A 17586-nucleotide genomic window follows, 5' to 3' on the forward strand; every position below is an offset into this window, starting at 1 on the left:
CAAATAAGTTCTCTTCAGTTGTAACTATCCTAATTTATAAGATATTTCTGCTTTTGTTTTGCTCAAGCAATATTCATCTTCAATATATAAACTATGTGTTATTCCTGTGATTGGAGGGAGGCAGATTTTTTTTTGTTTTCCTGTTCTACATTTACTTGGCTGAGACTGTTCCTATTGTTACTTATCTAAGTTTTACAATTTATTCAATTTTTAGCTTGAGAAGCTGAGTGACATACAGTGCCAATTTTTAGCTTGATATTATTTACCAGAGCATGAACATGCCAAGAGACAGTTCTTTGAGTACTTGCAAGGTTAGTAGTATTATTGAGCTTGATTCTAAACTTATCATTGTTTTGCTCTCTTTTAAGTTTTAACTTTGGCTTTTTGTGCAGGTGAGGCAGAGTCTAGGTTGGAAAGACTTCATCAATGTGCAGAAAAGGAGCTACATGTTTACCTTAATGCAGAGGGCCAATCAAAAGACTTCAATGAGTATCGCACAAAACTTGCTGGATTGACCAGGTAGTTGCCAAACCAAAAATTTACTTGGCTTTTTTCTTTGAATCAGAAGGTCCTGTGCAACATGCATATTAATATTAATTTGTCTATGTGTGTGAATAAATATCTATCTATATATATAGGGAGCTAGTTCAGTAGGGGTGTTTTCCCTATTGGCAGGGGTCAATTTTTTGTATGAAAAATGGTATTTGTTATTTATTTGACATTGATGCTTTATCGATAAAGTGATTTATTATAACTGTTAGATTTAAATAAAATGGTCAAAATTGGTTTTCCTATTAATAGTGATAAAATAAAATTTCAATATGTAATGATTCCATATGTTTGTCTTTATTCATTGAAGAAGGCTTCTTTTGAGAAACTTGGTTGGAAGTGAATAATTATTGTACATTTTAGTTCAAGTAAAAATGTTATTTGGAGTTCTTCTTTACAAGTATATATTCTGAATTGAATACTTGTTCAACCATCTTCGACAGTACATAGCAGAGATTTCTTCATCAAAATGACTGGTTTATGGTTTTCGGTTTTCATTTCTTGTTGTTCCTCTAGTGTCTTTACTCGTTCTTCCAGATGCTTTACATAATTGATGGCATCTCCCAGAACAGAAGTCCTGTCCATATGTTAAGAGTTTACCATCATTTACAAATTTGAGAAATATTAATGGCTTTACATATATACAATGTAGTATTGAGATCCCATAAAAAGAAACTTATAGGATTATATAGTCATATCATGCTGAATTAATTGGCATAAGACTAGCAGTAAGTACCTTCTTTAGACCTGGAACCACAGCGGAAAGAGCCACTACAAGAATTTTACCATTTAATTACATTAAATAATAACATGTTTTAAAAAACGTAACTAACTCATATTAATATACATTTATTATTTAGTAATAACCTTGATATATTTGTCAAAAAAATATAATACTAACATTCCATTTTGTCTCTCTCTCCATCTCTGTCTCTCTCATCCATTTCTCCTGTCACTCTCTTCGATTTCTGGCGATCACTCTCTCAATCTCAAGCTCTCATCGGCATGGGTATGTACTTCGAATCTTCACTTTTGCGATCTCCACTCATATTTTTTCCCAATTATAACCCTAATTCTCACTCTACTTATCATCTTTCCTTCAATTTATCTTTCTGTTTTGTTTATCATTAGTTTTATCATTGCAAATATGATAATAATAATATGTAATAAGAAAATTCTTGGGGAAATTGGTTTTTTTGCAAGTTTGTACATTATTTTTTAATTATTTACAGGGTGTTGCAATGCTTCAGTAGTCTAATGCAAATTATACATCCCAAAATCAGATGCAATTTGTGACTTAATATGATTTTCTTTTACATATAATCCAACTTAAACGTTTTTTATCCAATTTTTCGTTACCTTAACAATCTAAAGATGAAAGTTTATGTTTTTGGCTCTTATGATTATGGTTTTTCCCTAAACACCAACTATGTGAATTTTTATTTATTGATTGAATCAGTCTTTCTATTTTTTTTCAGTGTATTTTGTGATGTTTGTCTAAGTATACCCTGCCATTGCTATATTTTTGGGGCAGTTCCTTATGTTTGTTTTTCCCAGAGTTGTTTGATTATGAGATAAAGGGTTTTAATCAATTTTCTGAGCAAGGAGGTGTTTTAAGAAGTTTTAAGCGATACAATTAGTCCCATATTGATTGTTATGAGACAAACAAATGTATTTTGAATCTAACAAGGAAAGAAAAACCATTTCGTATGGATGTTGATGTTGAAACCAATTATATTATATTGTATCCTTTGAAATAAACTATGAATTATATTGCTTTCATGACTCCTCTGATATGTTTCTCAGTGTTTATGGACAGCATACATGTATATGAGTTCTATTTTTGAGTATTGGACAGTCCATAATTTTGTCTATTACTTGCTTTGTTTTTGGGTATGTTTCTTGAGAAGTATCAGAGTTTAACCTGTCTGAAAATTAGAGTAAGAGATATCATTTAACTGTAGTTTTGAAGCTATGCCCACCCTTTTCCAGTTTTACTGTATAATCTTGCTGCGACTCACAAGTCGGGCATACAATTTATTAAGAACTAGAGCTATGAAAGTGGTTAATTGACCAAGACGTTTGAATTTTGTTAATAGAAGTAAAAAAATGTACAAAGGATGCTTCTAAGATCATATTATATCTTGTATCCAATAGGGATAAACAGTCATGTATGCAGTTTCTTCCTATAAAATCAGAAGTTCGAGTCATTTAAAATTTAGTTTTAAATAGTAAATATTGTAGGTTAAGCGGAAAGTTTTCATTTTCAACAACAAAAAAAAATCATAGATATTTTTTTTTATTAAGACGTAAATGATGCCTTTAAAATCATGATATGTTGGATAGTTTAAATGATAAGCCATATGGTTTGAACGCACAAAATTTAAGATTTAAGGGGAGTCTAGTTCTTATACATATATTCAGAGTTATTTGGTTGAACATATTAGTTGTATTACGAGTAGGATGTTCCAAAAAACTTATATGTTGATTTGATTGCTAATTTTCAGGATTCTTTCTGATATGCGGACCCTTTCAGCAGATTGGATGGCAAACACAAGCAAGTCTGAATCTGAGATGCATTCTCTGCAGCATGGAGGGGAAGAAAGCAAAGGAAATGTATTTTTCCCTAGGCCTGTTGCACCAAATGCTTCTCAGGTTTCTTTTCTCTCACTTTTAATTAATGTTTCTATTTTTGTGTGTTTTAATTCTTTGATGTTAGCTCAGTTTCTATTATCAAAATAATTGTAAAAACTTATGTTTGAGATGAATTGGACTAAAGGAAACACTTTATGATGAATTGGTTCAAATTTTTTCACTTAACTATTAGGGCAATATCTTTGTACACCTTCTTCTGTTTGTATTATTCTTGTCAGTAGAAATGATTGGACAGGAATATTTTTAGTCTTATACAGTGTCTGGTGCACTTTGATAAATTTTAGTATATAGATTAGTATGTTTTCTTTAAAAAATTAGTAATAGTTATGAAGTTAATTTGAAACTTACAAGTTGTCAAAATCATATCGTCAAAAGAAGAATAAAATGATAAAACAAACAATAAGATGAAAGGAAGATTACATAACGAGTAAAGCTGGTTAAGGAAGGAAACACTAAAACATTGTTAAATCCACTTCACTAAGAAACAAAAGAATTACTTCAGCCGCTTAGCTGAGTCCTACAAAGTAGGAATTCATAAAAAGAGGTAGAACTAAACAACCTGATCCTTAAACTAAAATTGGATAAGCTCTTAATCAAAATCATATTTAGGCTTCTTTGTTTGATGCTTTTGATAATTATTGAGAATTAGTTGGCACTAATTACTTGAATATGTTTTCTTCAGCTTCTAAGTGAAGAGGTGTTTGATTTCTCAAGAGGAGAGATGACTCAAAGTAAGATAAAGGAGCTTAAACAATCATTGTCTAGTTTTTTCTTTTATTTAATTGTATGTCTTGTTCCTGTGTTGCTATTAATATTTTTTTTTCTTCCTTTTGGTCAGACCATGATTCCTCTTAATACAAACATTCCTGAGGCTTATGCAATTGGTTCCTGCGAAGAGCAGGTAAAGTTGTTTTTGGAGCAGGTTATTCTACAACATTTATGGGTTTGATAATTGTTTTGAGTTTCCAAACTCATGTTATGCTTAGGCACAGTATGATGCCTCCTTTCTCACATTTTAGTTTTCATAAAGTACAATTACTAAGTACCTGTGATAGTTTATTTATAATGTCTCATTGATACATGATTTGAATTTTTACTTGTGCACCGAAGATTCTTTTTGTTGCACTTGTAAGTTATTGTTTTGATGAGCCACATTGTGCTGAGTGTTAGCTGGGATATTTCATTTGTCTATTATCACATTTATGATTAAACTTGTACCATTATTCTTAGGCATCATCTTTGGGTATTCTGTTTTTTATATTGGTTTTAGATTTAGAGTTTGTTTGTTTATCCTAGTTGTGTTTACTGTTTACAACATGCTATACATGCTGCTAGTTTTGGGAATTTTGTTTCTGATAGTGGTGTGCTATACAGCCTAGTTTTGTTTTCTGGTTTGTCTTCTCCTGTATCATTGGCTTAGTAATATAATCCATTTTGTATTCTTTGGTTTGAGACACTATAAGCATAAAAAATAAAGTATAGTGGTTTTTTTGTTCTTCAGAATGAGTGGTTTGCTTGATTGGAGAGTAATAGATGGCACGTGAGGTGGAAAGTGTACCGCCCTACTTCCTTAGAGCCGTTACTAAGTGAGTTTTTAAGACAAAACAGTGTGCAATGGGCTCGCTAACCGAGGTTTTGAAACAAAAGTGTGACTAATTAAAAGTTAAGGCTGTAATCTTTGAAAATGCGTCATTTTCATTAAAACTTCTATTATTAAACATTTGGGATCCCAAAATAAGGTTTGAAAACTAATTACATCTTGAAATAAGGTTACAGTTGAGAAATCATAAAATCATAGATTATTACAGCCATTTTCGAATAAACCCCCAACCAAAGCAGTCGGGCAGACCAAACATGTACACGTCGCTTCATGCTCTCCGTACTCATGGTTGGTTGACTCAGTCATTACCCTTACCTGCAACACAGAGCACCCGTGAGCCGAAGCCCAGCAAGAAAACTCATGCAGAACATAACATATGCAATGTATACAGTTTTATCATAACAGATAATCCACAAATAAATAAGTCAACCATTTAAACTAAGCAAACACATGTATCCACCGGGCCCCGCCCTGATTATAGCATAACACATGAATCCACCGGGCCCCGCCCTGATTATAGCATCCCATGTGCTAGGTGTTACTTTCGGCCCACGGCCGCCCCGGCTTACGCCGTACTCGGCCCACGGCCGCCCCGGCTTACGCCGTACTCCGCCCACGGCCGCCCCGGCTTACGCCGTACTCGGCCCTTGCCGCTCATTTCATCATAATCACACATATAGCACATTCGAAATAATCATTCACACACATCATGATTCATTTAAGGTTTAAACATTTGCACATAATACAATCTGGGGCCATGCCCTAACCTCGGGTGTTATAGTTTTCTTACCTTTCCAATCAATAGCTTAGATCACCTGACTCCTTGAGCACGATCCCACCCGAGCCTTAGCGCACACCTAGGCACAAACATAGGTCAAAGTCAACACCGAACCCCAAGTCCGAATACCTAGCCTCGGGACCAATCCCGAGCCCCCGGGAAGTCCCAAATCCCCAAAACAAAGTGGCGGAAACAAGCCCCGAACCCTAGGTCAAAATCCCTCATCAAAACTCAAAAATTCCCCGCTGTGAACAGTGCAGCGCTACAGCGCTCTAAAGAGGGCGCTGTAGCGCTACAAGCAGAATGCACCCCCCCAGAAACAGGGACTAGCGCTACAGCGCCCACTGACTAGCGCTGTAGCGCTAGTTGCAGCCCAGAAATCCCAAAATCGCATTTCTGCGATTTCTTTCACCCAATCTCAAACCAAACTTCCCCAAATCTTTACCAAACTCAAAATCAAGCTTATGAACACTCTCCATTCATCCCAAGCATCCCAAATCCTCAAATCCCAAGATTATTTATCCCAAATCTCAAAATCTACCATGAACAACCCTAAACCAGAAATTCAAGCAAACCACAAAGTTAAAGTCTTAGAAATCATACCATTGCTGCAAATTTCGACCTTGATTCAACCCTAGGCCTCCTTAGCTTGCTCTCCCTCAAAGCTTGCCCAGAAATCCCCTGAGATTCCCATCAATCCAGCTCAAAACACAGCTCAAACCATCAAAACCCTTAAAACCGAAAATCTCTAAAACTTACCTCAAACATTGATGTGTTCTTGCCAAATCTTCAAGTCTAACCCAAGATCCTTGATGCTCAGCCTACCCTTACTCTCCACCGAGCTTTTCCCCAAGAAAAACGGAGAGGAACGGTGCAAGAACGCACAAACCGTTCCTTGAGAAAACCCACCTGTTTTTCCCTCTTTTCTTTCTTTCCTTCTTCTTTCTTTTCTTTTTCTTTCAGCATTCCCTCTCTCTATAAAGCCTTATAAAAACCTATCTCCAAAATCCAAATGACCAAAACGCCCTCCCTATAAATTCTAAATCCTTTTGTTCAAGTAGGGCCATTTTAGTCATTCACCCAATTCCCGCTAATCCTCAAGTGTCTCTAATATTTTCCCGTTGCTTCCCAATACCTGATAAATCACCAAATAATTATCCCCCATCATCAAAATAAATCTCAATCCATTTCTCTGAATTCCTGCTTATACCCCCAGGCTCGCCCCGAGCTGGGTATAAATTCCTGTCAACACATTCCGCTAGCCCGCTCATTGGGATCGCCTCGAGTCACAAGGCACAGATACATCCACATACCACTGTGGCCTCAACAATCAACACATATCAATTACAGTTACGCCCAATCATGGCCAAAATTACAATTATGCCCTTCTAACACGATCCGGGCCTACATGCACACTAACTCACATAGTCATGCATCTCAGATAAACAAATAGTCATATAACATGCTTTAAATCATAACCATTCATTTAAATAACTAAAATCACACATAAATCCCATCATGCCCTCCTGGCACGCTAATCAAGGCCCTTAAGCCTTATTAGCGAATTTGGGTCGTTACAGAAAGCACAACAACCTGGGGTTCATAGTCAAGCACAACAATCTGAAGAACAGCTACAACAACAGCAACAATAGCATTAGTAGCAACAACATCATCCAAACTATAGTTTGAAGTAAAAAATGTTCAAGATTATAAAACTTTATTATGTTATGCTTTCAAACTTAAGTTAGAACTAATATCTTATGAAGTAGACATATTCATGGTTTGAATTAATTAGTTTTTAATGTAATACTTATGGTTTATCAATTTATTGAGAATTACATTTTATGATTTATTTTGTTTTTTTTTTATCAAAATACAATAATGAAGATCTTTTAATTAAAAAAAACCATATAAGTATACTTATTAAAATAAAATTTAAAATATATTATCCACACTAAAGTAACAAAATTTTATTACTATATGTTACGATTTAGAAACATATTATAAACGTAAAAAATCGTTATGGTTTATATAATATAACAAACTAAAATGTTATCAAAATTATCAAATGTAACAGTTGAAAAGTGTTATGAAAAAAGTACAAGATTAAACTTTAAATTTATAATTAAAAAATCTATCTAAATGTTATTATTTCAATATTATAGCACCTAAAAATGTGTTATTGAATAGTTTAAGATAACACCGAACATAACATTCAAAAACTGTTATAGAAAAGACTGGACTTTTAATAACAGGGGCTATGTTAGCATTTTCAGAAGTGCTATCAATAGTCCCGGATAGCAGTTTTTAAGTGTTATGAATACTGTTTTTTCTTGTAGTGATGAAATGATTTACTCGTCCGGATAAGAATTTTTTCTGGTCAGGAGGGAGTCCTACCCGACCAGACACATCAGAATGATAGTTTATCCAACCAGGTAAGGATTTAACTGGTCAGGGAGTGTTTCACCTGACCAGTTATATTAGAAAAGGGTTTACACCCGACCAACTACCTCAGAAAGGGGTTTCACCCGACCAGTTACATCAGAAAAGGGTTTCATCCGATCAGCTACATCAGAAGGAAGATTTAGCTGACTAGCTTTGTTAGATTGAGAAGTGTAGCCGACCAGATCTATCAGAATCTCAGGAGTTAACTGCCTAGTGACTTCTTTATAGAATCTCAGTAACAACTTCAACCCGAGTCACTCATAACTACCACGCTGATGGACCCAACACAAGTATGTTTTAAAAATTTATACTCGCAAGAGCACGAATCGTATATGAAATATAGTGTTCGTGTAAGCACTAGATCGAACCCAAATGAGTTGTCTAAAATAAAAAAGAAAACTATTTTAAACCAAAATTAATAAATTCTAACCTAGCTCTAAAGATTGATGAGATTTAATGTCAAGAATATAAAATAAAAGATTTAAAATAAAGCTATTTAAGAATATGAAAATAACTCAATAATGATTTTAAAATAAGTGGTAAAAGGAAAGATTATTAAGATACTAGAATCCAGAAAATGTAAGTTTAATAATATTTATTAGTATATTGATTCCCAAGTTTTAGTGATAGTTAAAATAAATGAAACTATCATTTTCCAAATAGATTTATAATTTTAAGCACAAATTACTTCTAAAAAGATAGGATTTTTCTTCACTTTTCAAAAAGTATAATTTCAAAGTATTTAATGTGAACCAACATAATGAAACAACAAAAAATCAAATAACATTATTTATAAGGCAAAACATAATATTTTTGTTCTAAGCATGGATGTGTACAATTTAATGACACATCTTACACAAAGAATATTATCTTTTTGCAAAATGAAGAACAAAGTGCATATTATCTAACAATCCAAAATATGAGATATTAAAGATGAAAGACATATATGAAGAAGAAAAATCCATAAACTTTGTTGCATTACAAGGGAAATCAACATACAACATAAATATTACCTAGTTACAAGTTGCTTCATCATGATCTTAATAATCTTATGAAAAAGATTAGAAGCACATAACTAGAGTAGAACATACAAAATAAATGACATACATACTTGAAAATGCTCTTGAAAAACCCAAAATGGAAGAGAGAATGATAGAGAGAAAGTGGTAGAAAGAAGATGGTAACGAAAAATTAAGCACCCTAAAATGGTCTTGAAATTCCATATTTATAGCCAAAATGAGAGTGTTAAAATAATCAATTTAAATTAATTAAATTGATAAATTTATAATAATATGGCAAATAGGGATAAATCATAGGGTGTAATGATGATTTTGTGGTGAAAATGTGTAGAGAAGTTGGGTAAAAATTGGCAATTTTAGACATAGGGGACAAAGGTACAAAAATGCAATTGTTGGGCTCAAAATGAGGAAAAGGTAGCTTGTTGGCTGCTGGTGATAGGCAGCTGTGGTGTTGGGACTGGGATTTTGGGCTGGCCTGAGTGCTTGCTGGTGTTGGGTGGCATTGGCTAATGGAAATGGTTGGAAGGATGGGTGCAGACGTGGCTTCTGGTGGTCCTGGCGTGTGGGAGAAGGCCACTCGGGTGGTGAGGTGGGGCAAAGTGCTTCGAGCCTGGTTTGCTGAAGGACCCTGGCGGGCCTGGAGGGAGCTGGTGCAAGGGCCCAAGGGGAATTCGGCTGGGCTGAGAGGTTGGCTGCGGGCCTTCAGCTGGGCAAAAGGCCAATTTCCTTTGTTTTTTACAAAAATGCCACTTTTTTTCATCATTCTTCTTGTTTTTCAAGAGCAAATAAAATACAACAAATTCCCTATAAAACAAACATAAATTAAATTAAAATTAAATATTTTCATTAATAAAATATATTACATAAATCTCATGAAAATATTTATTAAAACTTAATTTACTTTGACTTTTAAGTTCAATAAAATCACATTTCTAACTTTCAATCTAACAACACAAATTTCAAATAATTAAATTACAACATATTATAATAAAATATCTATAAAAATACACAAAAATTTAGAAAATTAAAATAAACCTAATAAATGCGAAATTACTAAAAAAACTTATTAAATTACTTAAAAACTCAAAGACTAAGCAACAATTAGCATAAAAAATGTGGTAAAATAACTCTATTTTGCAGAGTTATCACACCCCCAAACTTAAAGTTTTGCTTATCCTCAAGCAAAAGAAAATTTAAAGCACAATTTTTTTTTAATTGGTGATATAAAAATGATTTTCTCAAAAATTGCACAATGAAAATAAGTCTAAAACTTTATTATGAATAAAAGTTAAGCTTATGTAATTAAATAAATGCTCAATTTCGCTTTTGAAAAGAGGTTTTCTTTAAAATTATTTTTTACTTAAACTTATAGGAAATAAGAGTGTTCTTGTTATGAAAAATGTAATTTTTGTTATTAGCAAAATTGACCCTATAATTAAAAACAAAGCTTAAAAATTATTCATATTTTTAAGAGAACTAAACTCAAACTCAATCAAGATTTTTATCATCGAAAATGAAAAGTATCACTAATTTTTTTTTTAAATTTTTATGAAAATGAAAAATTTAATTTTTTTTAACGAGACAACAAAATAAATAAATATATATATAAATATTTGTTTTTCAACAAACATAAAAATTAATAAAGTTTTTGTTTTTTTTAACAAACCACAATAAAATAAAAATTAACACGAAACATAAACAATAAAAATAACACAAAATGATAATAACCATATAAACTTAATACCCCCAAACTTAATTTAAGCATTGTCCTCAATGTGTCAACATATAAATATAAATTAAAAGTAACAAGAGGTGAGAGTTTAGAATGGTCGTACCTCATCGTGGTGCAACGTCAAGAGAGTAAAAGACACAACAACCAAAAATTAAATCACACATAAAACAAACAAAACAAATAAAACACATGTATCAAGATCAATAGGAATCAAAGAGCTTGGTAAACAGGGTCCTCAAGGAAGATCTCATCCACTTCATCGGTTTTCAATTCTAAAAATTGTTTTAATTTTTGTCCATTAACTTTAAATATATCACCACTTTTAGTATTTTCAATTTCAATAGCTCCATGTGGAAAAACAATACGAACAATGTAAGGACCAGATCACCTAGAGCGTAACTTTCCCGGGAATAGATGCAAACGAGAGTTGTATAAAAGGACTTTCTGACCTGGAGAAAAATATTTTCTCAAAATATTTTTATCATGGTAAAATTTCATACGAACCTTATACTTTTTTGAGTAGTTATATGCATCATTCCTAATTTTGTCTAGTTCATTTAGTTGAAGCTTTCGTTTCTCAACTGCCTTGTCTAAAGAAAAATTTAATTGCTTAATAACTGAAAAGGCTCTATGTTCTAACTCAACAGGTAAGTGGCATGCCTTCCCATACACAAGTCTGTAGGGTGACATGCCAATGGGCATTTTGTACGCGGTACGATACGCCCATAATGTATCAGTGAGTCTTAAGGACCAATCTTTCCTAGTTTGATTCATATTTTTTTCTAAAATGTTCTCAACTTCCCTATTGGACACTTCAACTTGACCACTAGTTTGTGGCTGATATGGTGTTGAGACTTTATGTGTAATGCCATATTGTTTCATCAAATGTTCAAATGGCTTATTACAAAAGTGTGTACCGTTATCACTAATGATAGTACGTGGTGAACCAAAACGGGAAAATATATTTTCTTTCAAAAACTGAAGCACAACTTTGTGGTCATTAGTGTGGCATACAGTAGCCTTAACCCATTTAGACACATAATCTACTCCAACAAGAATATAAAGATTACCAAAAGAGTTATGAAATGGTCCCATAAAATCAATGGCCCAAACATCAAATATGTCAATAATAAGAATAGGATTTAAAGGCATCATGTTTCTTTTAGTTAAACTTCCTAATTTTTTGCAACGTTCACAAGCTTTACAATAAACATATGTATCATGAAAGATAGTAGGCCAATAAAAACCACAATGTAAAACTTTAGCAGCTGTTTTCTTACCACTAAAATGTCCTCCACATGCATGATCGTGTCAAAAAGATATGATGTTAGATTGGTCACAATTTGGAATGCATCCTCTAATTATTTGATCAGAGCAGTATTTAAACAAGTAAGGATCATCCCAAATAAAAAATTTCACCTCAGAATAAAATTTAGATTTATCATGCTTAGACCAATGAGATGGTATTTCTGTAGTGACCAAATAATTAACAATATCAACATACCAAAGCAAGGAAGAAACATGCATCAATTGTTCATCAGGAAAAGTTTCAGTGATAGGAGTGGAATCATGTATAGTTTCAACAACTAGTCTAGATAAATGATTAGCAACAACATTTTTAAATCCCTTTTTATCACGTATTTCTAAGTCGAATTCTTGTAAAAGTAGGATCCAACGGATTAAACGAGACTTAACATCTTTTTTTCGACAAGAGATATTTTAATGCAGCATGATCAAAATAGACAATAATTTTAGATCCTAATGGATAAGACCTAAACTTCTCCAATGCAAAAACAACACCAAGCAATTCTTTCTCAGTTGTGGAATAATTTAATTGAGCATCATTTAAAGTTTTTCTAGCATAGTAAATTACATGAGGTATTTTTTCAAGTCTTTTTCCTAAGACAACACCTATAGCATAATCAGAAGCATCGCACATTATTTCAAAAGGTATTTTCCAATCAGGGGGTCGAATAATGGGTGCAATAGTCAACAAATCTTTCAATTTCCCAAAGGCAATATGGCAATCATTATTAAAGACAAAAGCTTTTTATTTTCCATGTAAATGACATAAAGGCCGAGAAATTTTGCTAAAGTCTTTTATAAATCTTCTATAAAAACCAGCATGGCCTAAGAATGATCGAATTTTTTTCACAGTTTTAGGTGGAGGAAGTTTTGAAATAAGATCAACTTTGGCTTTATCAACTTCTATTCCCTCAGATGAGATTACATGACCTAAAACAATTATTTTTTTAACCATAAAATGACATTTTTTTCTAGTTAAGCACGAGGTTTTTATCTTTGCAATGAATTAAAACAAGTGAAAGATGGTGCAAACATTCATCAAAGGAAGAACCAAACACAGAAAAATCATCCATAAACACTTCAAGAAATCTTTCAACCATGTCAGAAAAATTGAAATCATACACCTATGAAAAGTCACAGGTGCATTGCATAATCAAAAAGGCATGCGACGATAGGCAAAAGTTCCGAAAGGGGATGTAAAAGTAGTCTTTTGTTGATCTTCTGGGGCAATGGGGATTTGGTTATATCCCGAATACACATCAAGAAATCAATAATATGCATGGCCAGATAAACATTCAAGCATTTGATCAATGAAGGGTAATGGAAAATGGTCTTTTCTAGTAACATTATTCAGCTTTCTATAGTCTATGCACACTCTCCACCCCGTTTGTAATCTAGTAGGGATTAATTCATTTTTATCGTTTTCAACAACTGCGATCCCAGACTTCTTGGGCACAACTTGAACTGGACTATCCTTTTGACTATCAGAAATAGGGTAAATGATACCTACGTCTAATAATTTATTGACCTCTTCTCTAATTACTTCTTTCATATTTTGATATCCTTCTTTGACATTCCTGAGAGGTTTTAGCATTCTCTTCTAGATGGATTCTATGCATACAGATGGATGGGCTAATTCCTTTAATGTCTCCAATGGTCCAACCTATGGCTTCTTTATGTTTTCTAAGGACATCTAACAATTTATCTTCTTGTTCTTTGTCTAGAGCAGATGTTATGATAATAGGTAAGGTTTCAGACTCTCCTTGAAAAGCATATTTTAAATTTTCTGGCAAAGGTTTAAGGTCTAATTTTGGAGACTCAGAAATTGATCGAACGTGATCTAAGGTTGAAAAAGGTTCAACTTTGGTTTCATTTAAGGGTATAGACTCTAGCAAAGAATTCACATCATCATTAGAATCATCAACATGCAAGTTCATACCAAAGTATTTTTCACAAAAGTCAAGTACGTCATTTCCATCATCTTCACAAATACTATCTATCATGTTAACTTCATGCACTTCCTCACACTCAACAGATTTAACAACATTAAATACATTCAATTCAAAACTCATATTTCCAAAAGATAATTTCAAAACACCATTACGAAAATTTATGATTGCATTAGATGTAGCTAAAAATCGTCTACCTAAAATGATAGGAATTTGACCATGCATATTTTCCACAGGTTGAGTATCAAGAACAATGAAGCCCACAGGAAAGTAAAATTTATCAACTTTTATCAAAACATCCTCTATAATGCCTCTAGGAATTTTCATAAAACGATCAGCTAATTGAAGAGTTATAGAGGTAGGTTTTAGTTCACCAAGACCAAGTTGCTTATAAACAGAATAAGGCAATAAATTCACACTAGCACCCAAATCAAGTACAACCTTGTTAATAAAATGATCACCAATAATGCATGAAATTGTGGGACACCCAAGATCTTTATATTTACCAAGACTCTTATATTGAATAATGGAACTAGCTTGTTCAGTTAAAAATGCCTTTTTAGGAACATTAGTGTTTCTTTTAACTGTACAAAAATCTCTTAAAAATTTAGAGTAGGTAGGAATTTGTTTAATGGCATCTAAGAAAGGGATATTGATACTAACTTGTTTAAAAAATTCTAAGATGTCATTATATTGGTCGGCTTTTTTAATTGGAAGTAATCTTTGTGGGAATGGGGCTTTTGGAATGAAAGGATGGATTGGAGTTTCCTTGTTTAAAGAGTTGTACGCCCTAAATATCCACGGGTTATTAGCGAGTTGGAATAGGGCATAATTCTATCAACCACGTGGAAGCCACCTACCCGGAGCTGCTGTTACAAGTCTCTATCGCTTTAGCTCGAGATAACCAAAGGTTCATTGAGTACTAAGGCATCGGGTCAGCAGTGTGGGCACCACGAGCTGAATCTACATCAAGCTTGGGGTACAAGCTTGAGCTGACACCTCTGACCTTTTATAAAGTCAACCATGCAATGTAAACGTGCGTATATCAGACATCACGTGTCTAATCCATTCCTGAATTCTCGGACACGCAGCATAAACGTGCGTGTTTAGGCACCCACGGCTGGGTTGGGCCATGCGGCCCATTATCCCCCTTACCTATTGATTAGACCACACTTCATTGTCAGGTTTTAGGAATTAATCATGAATGTCACAGAAGTGACATGATGGGTAAGAAGGTCACAGGATGACCCCCTTTGCCAACACCCAGGTGCCCTCTCCCTATAAATATGGAGACCCTGGGAGTTGCAAAGGGTTGGCTTCTAATTTGTAATGAAATACCCTGTAAGGAATATCGGAGATATATCAATAATATTGGCTGGTGGACTAGAAGGATTTTAACCTTTGAACCACCTAAAAAATTATTCGAGTTATAATTTTCCTTGGAGATCATTAATCTATTACGGCTCATTATTTAGCACTAATCCCTCTCCTTATTCATATAATTATCTGTTGCTAAAGAACCGCGTCAACAGTTTGGTGCATTCATTGAGAGCTGTTGGATTGGTGCTATCGTAAATACCTAACCATGGTAGTCACTCGCTCAAGGCATGGTAACGAGGCGGACCAACGTGATGGGCAGGAGGCCCACCATGCCGCCATGTCCGATGATCAGAACCCTGAGGTTCAGCAGTGGCCGGGAAAGCAGCCAGTGGGCCAAGACGACACTAGAAGTTCAGCTCCTCGACCTCCCAATCCAAACCCAGATTTCTACACGGCGGTAGAAATGGAGAATGTACAATTGAGGAGTCAGTTGGCGAAATCAAACCAGTAGATTCAAGAGGTTTTGGCCCGATTACCCCCTCTTACAACCGACGCTAATGTCCGAAAGAGGCAAGGTGAGACTCATAAGTCCCGCCGGGGTAATCGGTCCAGGCCCAGTCGATCGGTCAGACCCCCAACATAAAATTCCACTCCCACATCGCACCACCGGGAGACCACATTTGAAGAACTTCCTAGGGCCGAGCAGTAGTTCAGCCGATCGGTCTGGACCTCAACTCCTAGCTCACTTTCGCCCTCGAGCGCACCCAGGAAGGCTCGAGGAAGCTCACGAAGGAGATCCGGGGAGGGCTCGCGATGACAGCCTGCCCCGGCCAGCCGTCCTGCACCCCGTTCAGACCGTTGAGCACAGGACGCGGAGGATGGTAGAGCGGAGTGGCCGTGACCTAGCTTGATCCGCCCTGATGGGACTAAGATCGCGTCCCCGGTCAGACATCCTCCTTCACCAATAAGATACCCATCTCCTCCTCGTTCAGTCTGAGACATTCCGGCTCATGGGAGCAGCAGGAGAAATCCTCCTCCCGTCGGACCCTCTCATCGTGGTCGGACGCCCAGCAATGGCCCGGATCCTCACCCTCAGTGGCGGGCTCCAAGTTTCTCAAATGGAAGCTACAGGACCGGGAGTCGTCGAAGTGACATTTTCGGCGGAGACCTGCGCCAACGCTTGAGCTCGGAGCAAAGTCCTCAGGTCGCCCCGAGGGGCGACCTCCGAGATCGTTTAAACTCTCAGAGAGGAGACCCAGTTGGAAATGGCAGCCGTGCTCGCCAAGAGGAAGGCCTGTCCAAAGTATGTGACAGCGGGAATGTCCCATATAACCTATCTCAAGATAGGAGGTACAATAACCCGCCTAACACGTACCATGGAACTGGAGCTGTTGAACAGCCCCGGAACAACCAAGGAAATCAGGACAAAACCCTTGAGCGTCTGGCTCAGATGGAGGAGCTGATAAGGAAGCTCTTATCGGAAAAAGAAAAAGATGAGTATGATTCAGGGGACGAACTCGAGCTCTTCGCCCCCAGCATAGAAGCAACAGCATATCCACCTGGTTTTCGTATGCCTCACTTGTCCAAGTTCAACGGAGACGGGGACCTGTCAAATCATCTGGGCATGTTCAACACCCTAAGGATGACCCACAACATTGGTCCCAAGCTGAGATGTTTAATATTTCCTTCCACCTTGACTGGGCCAGCCAGGCAATGGTTCAAGCAGAGTAAAAAACAATTAATCAGCTCGTGGAAAACCTTCTCTGCTAACTTTAAGAGGGCCTTCCGAGCTTCTCAGGCTGCCCGCGTCAAGGCCGACACCCTGGAGAACGTAAGGCAGCAGCCCGATGAGCCTCTGAAGGCTTACTTGAGCAGATTCGCGAACGTCGCTGCTCGAGCCAGAGACGCTGACGACAGCTCCAAGCTCATGGCCTTGAGAACTGGGATCCTTGTCGGAGGCGGACTCTGGGAAGAAATACAGAGGAAGGGAGTCAGCACCGTAAACGAATTCCTAAATAGGGCCCAGGGATGGATCAACCTGGAGGAGGCGCAAGCATCAGCCACGGGAACCAGCCAAGCCCCTGAACAGCTCGCTGGAGTGGGAACGGACGTCGTGACAGCGACACAAACCGTTACACAGAATAACCAGTTTGGCGGAGGCAAGAGAAAAGGGAGCAGCGAGGGCAGCCAGCACGTCCCAAAGAAGAACAAGTCCATAGAAAAATTTAAGCTGG

The sequence above is a fragment of the Humulus lupulus genome, chromosome 4 (assembly GCF_963169125.1).
Source record: "Humulus lupulus chromosome 4, drHumLupu1.1, whole genome shotgun sequence".
NCBI classification, from domain to species: Eukaryota; Viridiplantae; Streptophyta; class Magnoliopsida; order Rosales; family Cannabaceae; genus Humulus; species Humulus lupulus.